This window comes from Pistacia vera, unplaced genomic scaffold, assembly GCF_008641045.1.
Source record: "Pistacia vera cultivar Batoury unplaced genomic scaffold, PisVer_v2 Contig1059, whole genome shotgun sequence".
Lineage (NCBI taxonomy): Eukaryota > Viridiplantae > Streptophyta > Magnoliopsida > Sapindales > Anacardiaceae > Pistacia > Pistacia vera.
Window position 1 is genome coordinate 131,533 of NW_022195092.1, and position 13,697 is coordinate 145,229.

Sequence of the window (13,697 nt, forward strand, 5' to 3'; positions counted from 1 at the left end):
CTTTATTTGAAAAGAGATTAGATTTGCTTGGTGAAGGTAAATTTTTTTGCCATAGATGTACTTGTCACATCATCAATTTGATTGTTAAAGCAGGTTTAGAAGCTATACATGCAAGGATTGAAAGTGTGCGCAAGGCTATCAGATTCATCGCCAATACAAGATAGAATGAGTACGTAAAATATTGTCGCTTAGAGAAGCCGCTGGTTCGACCAAAGAAGTTATGTTGCGACATGTCTGTCCGTTGGAACTCCACGTACTTGATGTTGCAAAGAGCTATGCCAACCGCAACACAAATTACAAAGTTCGTCAACTGGAAGAACTATCCGGACGAAGTCATCAACGATTTAGATTGGACGGTTTGCAGTCTTTTTCATTCATTTTCTAAAGTTTTTTACGATTCCACTAATACATTAAGTGGTATTTATTATCCTACTGCTAATTTAGCATTAGATATTTTACTTCAAATTTCTAAAACTTTTGCTAAACATAGATATGATCCAAACTTAATGGATATTGTTTCAGACATGGAAGCAAAATACCAGAAATATTGGTTAGATATTTCATTCTTATATGGTTTCCGTCTTATTGTAGATCCTAGGTTTAAATTAAACGTATTTAATTGTATGGTTACAAAGATAGGTCAGCATTTAGGACATGACTATAGTTCTTATTTGACAGAATTTAACAGAAAATTAGAAAGCCTTTTTTCTTTATATCAGAATTGGTACAGTGGAAAGCCCAATAGAGACGACTAGTAGGAAGCTGATGAAGACATTTATCAATAGGGATCGAGCATGTGGACGTATATGGAACTTAGTTGCAGTGGTGGTGGAAGTAGCAGCTCTAACTCGTACATACATGGACCAAATGAGCTACAACGGTGTCTACAAATGGACATGTCTTACATGACCAAGAAGGAGAAACGCGAGATGGATCTACTTCAATGGTGGAAGCAAAATGCAAGTCGATTCCCCATTGTAGCCCAAGTGGCCCGTGGCATTCTATGTGTGCCAGTTTCCACAATTGCATTTGAGTCAACATTCTCTACTAGTGGCCGCATTATAGAAAACAAAAGATGCTCTTTAACCAATGAGATGGTTGAAGTCATAACATGTTTACGGGATTAGACTCATGCAGACTAAAGACTACACAACACCCTAAAGATCCCGAACTACTCAACCTCTTAAAAGACACAGATTTGGATGATGTAAATTTTGACGATGTAAGTTAATAATTTAATTAAAAAAAAATTTATTTGATTGTTTATTTGTTTAAGTTTAAATTAAATTTGCACATTGTGAAGTGTGAATATTATATTTATATTAAAATTAAATTATCTCTTTAAATTAAAACCATATAAATTTATTACCAATTAATCATCCATTTATATTTATTTAACTGTTTAAGTTCAAATTAAATTTTCAAAGCTAAAATTAAATTATCTCTTTAAATTAAAACAATAAAAACAATAAAATAAAATTAATTACAAAATAAATAAAAAAATTAAAAAAAAACCCAAAAAAAATAAAAAAAACCCCATAAAAAAATTTAAAATTAAAAAAAAAAAAAAAAATTAAGGGGGATAAAAGAATTTTTTTCGGCTCTATAGGACTAGTCTTATGGGCTCATGGCCGGTCCTAGGATCGGTCCCAGCCAAATTGAGCTCGAGCCCTAAAGAATCGGTCCCAATTTGGGATAGGTCCTATTGGGCCTAGACCCAAGACCAGTTGGGCCCAGGCCTTGCCCACCTCTACATGAAATAGGATTATTGTAGACAAGGGATGAGATAAAGAGAATATTTTCGATATTTTTTGTTGTCGTAATAAAGTAAATTATCTTATTATAACTTTATTTTTACTTTTTGAATTTAATATAAAATAAAGCTTATATAATGCGTCCTGTTTATTGCTTAAAACAAAACAAAACAAACAAACTAGATGAGAAGTAATGAAGAGAAATAGCTTAAAAGGGGACAAAATGATGTTCGAGATGGTTAGATTGACAAAATGATGTTAGAGATGGTTAGATTAAAAAATTTTAATGGGTCAAAAAAGGTATTTGATGCGTGTGTAACATTTTATAATTTTATGCAATTTTAAAATATTTTTAGTCAAAAAGTAAGTTCACATTAAAATAATTATAGTTAAAAAAATATTTGATCATTTTTATAATAACTAAAAAATTTATTTAAAAAAAAAAAAAAGGAAAAAGAAAGAAGTAAAACATGGCCATGACCCAACGACCATGTTTTTTTCTTTTTTTTTTTTAACTTTTAAAAGTTTAATTATTTTTTTATTTTTGATTTTTAAAATTATTTTAAGTTTTTCTTTTTTTAAGGATATTAACTTTTGGTTTTTTAATTTAATGGTTTGTTAACTTCTTTTTCTTCAATTTTTACTATTTGTTTTCTTTTTACTTTTTAAAAGTAATTTTATTTCTTTTAATGGGTTAATTATATCTGTCCCCTTTGAAATATGAATATCTCAAGTGGCAAATTGATTATTGAAAATTATCAAATACCTCTTACCGTTAATAAAAAAAATTTGTTAAAATTAATTGGTAAAGGGCATAATGGTCTTTACCTAACATATTGCATTTAAAAAAAAAAAAAAAATCTCCTCTCATTCTTGCCCTTCATTCTTGCCCTTTTCCCTTTCTCTGCCCTCTCTCTTTCTCCTTTTGTCTCTTTTACTTTCTTTTTGGTAAAATGTTGTTTCTGATGGGATGAACTTTCCAGTACCACATGATGAATATAAGTAATACCCAATCGAAAAACCCATTCCACTTCATCGTCCGTACAAGATTCATCACTACCAAGTACCATGACGGTGGTGGTCATGTGAATGGTCACAGACTCACAGCGATAGTAGCTCTTTAAACCTGTAGGGGCTCGTTAAAATTAAATGTAATGGATCTCTCTTTTGTAATTTTCTTTTCAAGAATAGGAGGGTAATATGGTCATTTACTATTTTTCGTTTGAATCAAGTAAACAAAGTCTAACAATAGGGGTGTTTTTAAAGTTTTCAATAACAACAATGCTATAGACACTGGAAGTTGGTACCAAAATTTTGCACTTATATACGTGGAATTTGACTCGGACATTGCCATGTAGGACACGATACAAGACTTCCGCGAATGGATGGCCGTCCAACATTTTTGGATAGCCGTCTATATTTTCTAGACGGCCATTCATTCGCGAAGAGGGTCCAGAAAAAATATTTAAAAATCAATGCACCCTCGTCCAAATACTAGGGACGGGCGTCCCTTTACTATGGATGGCCATCCAAATTATATGAACAACCGTCCAAATAAGCACAATATGGACGCCAGTCCATCTAGTGTGGATGGTCGTCCTTTGTATAGGGGCGGTCGTCTACATGAGATGGATTGGCGTCCATACATTGTTTAAAAAAAAAAAAAAAATTTATAAAAATCAATAGCTTGTCTAATACGATTTACAAATACGCGCCAAAATTTTATGTGAAATAAGGAAAAAAAAAATCTTTCATTTTTAGTTGTAGCCTTCATTGTTTTTCTTGTATTTGTTCTCTTCTCGTCTGCATATTGTGTTCTACTTACTCTTCTACGCCGGTTTCTTCCTCAATAGCCAAGCAGCAACAACTATTTATGGTTTTTTCACAGGAAAGCCACCTCATTTTATAGAGATAATCGTTTAGTGTAGAAAGAGAAATGAGGATATCAAACAGTTTAAAGCTCATAAATATTTGTTAAGGTAAAGAATTTTTGACTTATTTTATATATTTATTTAGTTTCATATTCTATTTTGGATTGAATACACGTTACAATACAAAATAATTGATAGATAATATTTGTTGGCGACTGTTGTGAACTAGATTCATGAACACAAAAACTGGTATTAGTTGTGCATGAAATTACAGAATATGGAAGAGTCCAGTTTGCCTCGTTTCAATGATGTTGAGGTAAATTGTGTTTGAAACTTTAATTTTGTCATTAACATGATTTTATATATGTTGTATCGTATTGTTTCTTATAATGTGTTGTATTAGTACATTCTAATTTTGTTTATTATAAAACTATTAAATCAGGAAAATGAATGTAATGACTTAGAAGATACAGGATGTGCAGAGGAAGAAGTGAAGTCTCATATTGGAATGGTGTTTAATTCAGTTGATAGTTTGGTGAAGTATTACAGAAGGTATGGGAATAAAATGGGTTTCAAGCAATGATATGTACGTCAAAGAAAGGAGATGATGGGGAGATGAGATACTTGACAGTGGCGTGTTCTTGTTCTAGGAAGGAGAGAAGTAAATCCAGAAATACCTTGAAAAAGTAACATGTTGCTAAAACAGATTGTAAGAGTCGGATTAGTGCAGCTTTGAATGGTGAATGCAAATAAGAAATTAAATCAATTGTGCTTGAACATAACCATGATCTTACAAGTCAGACAAAAAAAAAGATATTTCAAGGTAAACCGAACGATACAACCTTTTGTGAAAAGGAGGCTTGAAGTTAATGATCAGGCTGGGATTAGACCGTGTAAAAATTGTCAGTCATGTTCAGTTGAGGCAGTAGGTGTAGAGAATTTGACATTTCTACAAAAAGATTGTAGGAACTACATTGAAAAAGTTAGAAGGCTACGACTTGGAGTTGGAGATGCTTTGGCAGTGCTTAGGTATTTTATGAAAATGCAAAAGGAGAATTCAAATTTCTGGTACATGATTGATGTAGATGAAGAAAGTCAATTAAAGAATGTGCTATGGGTTGATGCTAGATATAGGGCTGCATAAAAAGAATTCGGTGACGTTGTGACCTTCGACACAATGTATCTGACGAACAAGTAAGATATGCCATTTGCTGCTTTTGTGGGGGTTGATCATCATGAACATTCGACATTGTTAAGTTGTGGGTTAATTTCCCATGATGAAACTGAGACATTTGTATGGCTATTTCGTTCTTGGCTTGAATGCATGGATTTTGATCCTAATGGAATAATCACTGATCAAGATAAAGCCATGCAAAATGCAATTGAGATTGTTTTCCCTGGTACAAGACATAGGTGGTGTTTGTGGCATATAATAAAGAAATTTTCTGAGAAGTTAAGAGGGTATAAGGAATATGAAACTAAAAAGTTTACGTTACAATATATTGTGTATGATTCGTTGACACGTGAAGAGTTCAAAGAACGGTGGAACAAATTCATTGATGTGTATAACCTTCACAAGAATGAATGGTTGTGTGGATTGTACAAAGAAAGAGTATGTTGGGTGCCTACATTTCTTAAAGATACTTTTTGGGCAAGTATGTCTACTACCCAACATAGTGAAAGTATGCATGCATTTTTCGATGGATATGTAAATTCCAAAACAACATTGAAACAATTTCTGGAACAATATGGTAATGCATTGCGAGATAAAATGGAAAAGGAAAGGGAGGCTGATTTTAGATCTTTCAAGTCTTGGATACCATGCATAACTAATTACCCTATTGAGAAACAATTTCAAAATGCATACACAACTACAAATTTTAAAGAGTTTCAAGATGAGATTGCGGGGAAGATTTATTGTGAATTATCTTTTCTGAAAAGTCCGATTCGTATGAGGAGTATCAAGTTTTAGAAGATGTTTGGTTTGGAGATAGTAATCGATGTGTTCCCTTTTTGGTATACTTTGAAGAAAGTTCATGTGATTTTCATTGTAATTCTCATTTGTTTGAGTTCAGAAGGATTTTATGCAGACATGCCATTATTGTGTTGATTCATAAAAGGGTTTCACACATTCCAGATAAATACATTCTATGACATTGGAGGAAAAACATAAATAGATGCCATACAAAAATCAAGGTAAGTTATAATAGGTGAAGCACCAACGTTGAAGGACAATTTTTTGAGAAGTCGTCTAATATAGTGGTGACAGTAGCCGATATGGCATCAAACAATGAGGAAGACTGTAATATGTTGACGGAATTTATGATTGGCATGAGAAAAAAGTTGGAGTAGAAGGAAAGTGAGGGAGGGCTTGGTAGTAAAGATGGAGACAGTCCTCCCAAAGAGGGGAATAGTCTAATTATTAGTCGACAGGCAATTCGCAGCCAAGGTCATCCTCCATGCAAAAGAAAGCAATCAAAGGTTGACGAAATTGTACGTAGGGCTAAAAATAAAAAATTACAAAAACAAAGAATTGGTATGAATTATACACCTATTCTTACATGATATTTGTTTTTGAAACATTATTTACTTATTTCAAGTTTATAATGATATCTACTTGATTATTAATGTGTTATGCTACTTTTTAGGGAAAGAATCATCAACAGAACTGAAAGTGTACCGGGAACTCAAGTATTGTCAAATGATGTTGTTGCTACCCAGATATGTGTTATGTATGTTGTATAATAGTAAAAACCTTAAGTTTTCTATAATGTGTGCTAAACTATGGTTGTTAGACGTTGACAGTTGTCCACTGGTCCGGTTCAAAATCTCGCAGGAAAAAGTAATTTATGTACTGGGTAAGAGGATGTAAATGATGAACATGTTTCGTTGGGAGAGATTTGATATCGTTAACTGGTTGAAGCATATAAAATTGTATTCGGTAGAAATTATTCGCGTTGTGGTTAACTTCTGACAAATGCAATTGAGCTATATGGTAATTCAGTTGTTTTATTTTTATTATTTTTGTCGCTGGTTGGGTAAGAGTGGGTTGTTTGTTGTATAGTTTTGAATTCATAATAATAACGTAAATATAACCTTTTCTTATTCTAAATGTTTTCAATATATATTATCGTCACATTTCAGTATATATTATTCTACATTTCATTTGAATTTTGAATTTTGAATTTTGATATGTCTTTTTGGTATGTCTACTATTACATATACATATGCACTGAGATATGTATTGAACAATAATTAATGATATGAAACTGTGTCAAATATAATCTTCGTACATAACATTCATATTGACAATTAGCATTCATATGATATTGGAAAAGTTCAACTAATTGAGAACATTTTGTGAAATCAAACTTTATTAATTAACATATTTATAAACAAAAGGCAAATACAATCTGCATACATAGAGTTTAGTATTTGAACTACACATAGTGACAATTGACATTCATAATGCGTTCCCCAAGGATGTTGAGAAGATGGAGGTTGTTGAGAAGTTCTTTATCATAGTGTAGGGGGTGGAGGCTGACTGGAGGAGGAGAAGGAGGCTGTTGAGAATTTCTGTCATGTGGTCCCCAAGGATGTCAACCGTTTCTTCTATTCTTGATGCAAACAAGTTGAAATCACTTTGCAACTAATCATGTTGTTCCTACATTTTCCTCTCAATACGTGAAAAACTCTCCTCTTGAAACCTTTTAATCCACTCAAATCTGCTTCCTATTTTGTCTAAGGTGTAAGAAGACATTTCTTGTACATTCTGATAAGATCCTAGTTCAGTACTCGTTCTTCTTCTTTTACGCACATAGAATCGTCCTTGATTTTCCCCTTCTGGAACAAGGACACCTTCCTGAACCGTTGCCTCTTCCTCCATTTCATCCCTAATAAAAAACTATTCTCTTGCCACGTTCTTTTTAATCAAATCCATTTTACACAATGTGACATCCCCCAATAAATTATTTGCAAAAAATGTAATCTTATTGGCTTCATCAGAATGGCTAATCTCTAAACCCAACTTCTCACATATTAGCGTAACAAGCATCCCCTAATATATTTCTCCTTTTTTCTTCTTTAATCTCTCCCAACTTCTTAATCAATAACTTTGCTGAATTTACTTGTCTCCCTGTTATTGTTGCTTCGATGAACAATAAATCATTGACTGTCACATTTCATTTGTCTCTTTCCTACCATTAAATGTGAAAGTCAGAAATTTGTGATAAACTCTCATTTCAGGATTCTTTAACTTTGTAGATTTACACCTATGTGGATGGTAAACCCCTATTCTAAAAACATCCGTCCAATCTTGTTTGGAATCCCACATTCTGGATATGTTATCCAAACCTTCAAAATCAAACCCTATCCAAATTGCTAAATCCTGTGGCCTCACTACACAATTCTAATTCTTTAATCTAAAAGACATTGTATACGCCAGAAAATCATCAGTATCTATGTCCACAACTTCCAAACTACTAAAAAACTCATAAATCAAATACTTATATCTATCATATCTAATACTCACCAACTGGTCCCATTTCAAATTATGAATCCAACTATAAATCTCATCACCTAAACCCAAACTTGCTATAAATCCTAAATCTAAACTTCTTCCAAGACAAATATCTTTTTTCGCCATCTCTTTGTATTGCTTTTTATGTTCACGTCTTGAAATTGGACTCCAGATGACGATGTGCCTCCATGAGGAATTGTTGTATTTTTTGCTCTTACCATTTTCTGCTTTCTTCTAAAACCAACAACTTCTTGGAAAAAACATATTCATAAGTAATTTTGCAGATATTAAAAAAAGGAGAACTATAATGAAAAATCATGTTTAGTGTCATTCATGTCTAGATTGTAGCGTTACTTATAAGAATATCATCACCTTAGAGCAGTTATGAATTATGTGAACTATAAAATGTTCTAAAAAATGATAAGTCACTCCCATAGGTTCAACAAAATGGGTGAGATTCTACAATGTGAGTAAACACTAATCAAAAAGCAGTAAATAAGACATTGTTTAGCTTCAAGCAAAACATTCTCTCATTTGATTTTTAGTAATTGCAGCAATCAAGGCATTCCATGAAGCTGAATTCTTGTTAGATAATCCATCAAAGATGTAGTTACTTGAATTGAGATCACCACACCTAGCATACATTGTGATAAGGGAGTTCTGAACATATTTATTTGATTCAAGTCCCATTAGATAGGCATCCCATGCTTTAGTAGAACCTAAAGAGTGAAAAAATCACCGAGAACATTTGCAATTGTAATGTAGTTCATAGGTGTCCCTTTTTCTTTCATTAATTTATAAGCTTCAACTACTGCATTTGGTTCTTCATTTTCAGCATAACCACCAATGAGTGCATTCCAACTCACAGTGTCGTGATGAGGCATCATCTGGAATACTCAATTTGCCTCAACCATCATACTGAACTTAGCATACATGCTAACCAATGCATTGCCACCAATCAAATTTTCATGTAGGCCCATACGAGTTACCAGAGCATGAACAATCTTGCCTTGAACAGCCAACTTAGGATCTGAACAGGCAGCCAATGCACTTGTAAAAGTCACATAGTTGTATATTTTTTGCACTTATAAAAGTCACATAGTCCCAGCAACAGCAATTGGCGTCCTCAAGGAGGCTTAATAATCTGCTCCCCTTTCCCTAAAATCACACTCCTTAATATACTAGTTCCACTAACTGAATTATTCCCTCCCCTAGCACAATTACTCTTCACACGACAATATCACCTAACCAACCTCCACTAACACATGCTCACATGCCACTCACACCTCCTACCATCTTTTATCCTTATGCCCCTTATACCCCTTCTTATTGATGGAACTCCCTACCAAGTTCACACTAACCAGCAAGCAATAGGCAACAAAAATGCAAATAACACAACAAAAATTTTGGAAAAGAGTTTTTATGCACATTCACATTTTTGCATAGATTAAATATGCCTCATTCATCAATACAAATAGAATTATTGCACAACCAATTAACATATATCCTTCGGAGAGTTTTGACGCAAATTATTAGGGCTTTTACCAAGCAAAACCCAACCAAATAATAACAGCCAATTATTAGAGTTTTGAACTTTCTTCAATGAACGATAAGTAAGAGAGAAATGAGTACAAAATAAAAAATACTCACAAGTGGTTTAACTGTGTAGTCTAGCTGGAGTTCAGACGATGAAGACGAAAAAGTGAACAACAGCAGCAGATAATATGGCTTCAACGGCGGCAGATGTAATGTTTATGCTATTTTGTGTTTTTTGAATTAGTTTTGGAACCCATAAATCCCTAAACCAGTGCATTTTTATTTTAAATTTATGTTTTTATTATTTTTAATAAAGCATGGATGCCAGTCCATCTCATGCGGACGGCTATCCATATACAAGGGACGATCTTCCACACTAGATAGACTGGCGTCCATATTGTTTGCATTTTTATTTTAAAATTTTTATTTTATTATTTTTAACAAAGTATGGACGCCAGTCCATCTCATGCGGACGGTTGTCCCTATATAAGGGACAGTCGTCCACACTAGATAGACTGGCTTCCATATTATGCTTTTTTGGACGATCGTCCATAGTAAAGGGACGCCCGTCCCTTGTATTTGGATGGGAGTCCATCGATTTTTAATTGATTTTTAAATATTTTTTCTAGACCCCCATCCATTCCTGAATGGATGGTCGTCCAAAAAATATAGACGGTCGTCCTTTCATGGAAGTCTTGTATCGTGTCCTACGTTGTGACGTCTGAGTCAGGTGCCACGTATATCGGTGCATAATTTTAGTACCAACTTTCGGTGTACATAGCATTTTTGTTTCAATAATTGCTATGCTGCTTAAGACTTTCATATTTCACAAGGGTGGATAAGATTCACCCTTCGGTAAAAAAAAATATGTTCTATAAATATTAGTATATCCGTATTCCTACCATAAATTGTTATAATGTAATATTCTATTATAAAATTCTATCATTTATTTAGTTTGTGTAAATTAGTAAATATAATTACTAATGTTTATATATAATGTCATAACAATTAGTAAACATTTAATATCTAATTGTATATTATTATATGCATCATACTAATAATAGTATATTAAGTGTTTATAATATGATTAAGTCATCAAAGTATAACTATAATTTATATATTCTAATTAATTAAATTTTAAAATCATTTATCATTATATACCAATGTTGTTACTATGGAATGTTATAATTGATAAGTAATCTAAGTATAAATATACTAGTGTACTGTTAATTTACATTAAATTTTAATCGTTTAATTAATAATGTAACCTAATAAGTACATACTATGTTTTTAAATATCAATTTTACTAAATGCATGAACTATTATGTAATCATTAACTATGTACTCGCTCTATCATTAATATGATCATAACTAATGTACTAATGAATACAGTGTTATAGATGTTTAATTTGAGTAATTATGTTTATATATATGTAATGCTTCCTTAATGTTTATAACTGACATGTTTTATTACCGGAATCCTAGTATATAATTAAATTATCTATCTTACTTAGTATTTTTGCTAATGTTTTCTGTAGTCACATTAGTAATTACTATGTTTAAAACAAATATATAACTCATAATCAATTAAAGTACATCATTTACTTAGTAATGTTTATAATTAATTTTAGGTAGCATACTAAACGTGAATGTTATAATGAACTTAATAATCATATTATAATCTTTAAATGTTATTTTTTAATTCATAATTTAAATTTTAATCATTTATATCTTACAATGATACTAAATCTATGGTAGTAAACTTACTCAATGTTCTCATTGGATATCTCTACTTTAAGATACTACTTACCGTTAATCATTATTTCCTATTGCAATACTATAATTTATTAGGGAGTCATGATATAATGTACAAGTGAATAATTTTATATTTAATTAAGTAATTCATTTCAACTATCTGTATATGTCATCTAATTAAATTTTTTAAAAAATCATTTATTAGTAATGTTTTATTTATAATGTAATGTTATAATGTAGTTTATATTATCAATAAATTGGTCACTAATCAATTAATAATCATATTATGTAATGTTATTAATTATGTATCAACTATCATGACACATAATGAATAGTGAATGTTACAATGACTTAGTAATCATATACTAAGTCTTTATATAATATTATAATTAATTTTGTATTTATATATAATCTTATAATTAATTAAGTAATCATTTAATTATAATATAGGTTCCAATTAATTACATAATCGTATAAATTTATATGATTATTGTAATTAATTAATTTCTAATCATTTTATACATATTTGCTAAGTGTTTATGTTTAAATTATTAATTACTAATATTATAATATCAATATCATAATCAATCTAAGTAATCATTTAATTAGTATCTATATAATTACATTATATAATCATATTATAATGTAATATTATAATGAATTAACTTTAAACTACTCATACTATAAATTTTTACATTTAATAGCTTAAATTAATTAAATTTTTTTAATCATTTAATTAAGTTTGTATTAGATGTTTATAAAAAAGTTATAATTAACTAGTAATATACTATAAATCTATAGTCAATGCTAGAATTAACAAATTTCTAATATTATAATTAGGTATATATAAATGTTATAACTTTAGTCATTTAATTAAGTAGTTAATCATTATGTTAATGTTATATTAATTATACAATAAATCAATTAATATGTTATAAACATTATAAAATTACAGTAAGTTTCATATTAAGCATAAGTAGATTAAGGTCTATGATATCTGATATTTATGAATTAATTAATAATGTTTCAATGATCATATATTATTAATACTAATTTATTATAGATATACTTAGAAATGATAATATAAGTAAAAACTATATATTTTTACTCCATCAAAATTACTATTTTTAATTCAAAATAATTCTTTAATAACCATTAAAATGTTAAAACACTTTAATTGGATCATAATTCCATTCATTAGTTAATTAATAAAACTTGTAATATTATATGTATTAAATATTTAACACTTTTAATAGGTGTAATTTATTGTAATAAGTATAATTGATATCGTCATTTATTAATTAGGTTATTCTAAAATTTAATTTTTTTCCTATTAAATTTTTTTTTATAAAATAATAGAAACCCTCCATTATTCACATTTCCACAAATATTTCATTGTAGTCCATTGCTCAAAACAGGTCCAAACAGGTTCCAAAAGGTTTCCAACAAGTTCCAAAAAATTGGTTCTAAACCGGTACCCCCTACAAGGTTCAACAGGGTAACCCTTTTACATTCCGTTCCTCACCACAAGGACCGGGAACCGAACGCCACGTATTGGTTCCAAAAAATAAAACAGAACCTACCCGCACAGTACCGGTTTCGGTAGGTTCCGTTTCCGGTTCCGGTTCTACCTGCCACCGTGCTCACCCCTAATTTTTGCACATCTCGAAATTGGACTTCAAACCCTTTTCAATAATTCATTTACCTATTAAATGAATCATCTGGACAATTCATATACATACTTTATTTTAAATGCATGACTGAATAAAGGAAGCAATTTACATATATGAATTGAAGAACTCTTTCTTCTATTATTTATGATATATATAGATACAAGACAAAATGCTCTGAAACCGACAACACGAATGGTTTCTAGGGCATACACTAATATACACTAACACTCAAGTGTTGTCAAATGATGTTGCTGCTACCCAGATATGTGTTATGTATGTTGTATAATAGTAAAAACCTTAAGTTTTCTATAACATGTGCTAAATTGTGATTGTTAAACATTAACAGTTGTCCACTGGTCTGATTCAGAATCTCGCAGGAAAAAGTAATTTATGTACTGGGCAGAAGGATGTAAATGATGAACATGTTTCATTAGGAGAGATTTGATATCATTAACTGGTTGAAGAATATAAAATTGTATTCGGTAGAAATTATTCGCGTTGTGGTTGATTTCTAGCGAATGCAATTGAGCTATATGCTTATTCAGTTGTTTTGTTTTTATTATTTTTGTTGCTGGTTGGGTAAGAGTAG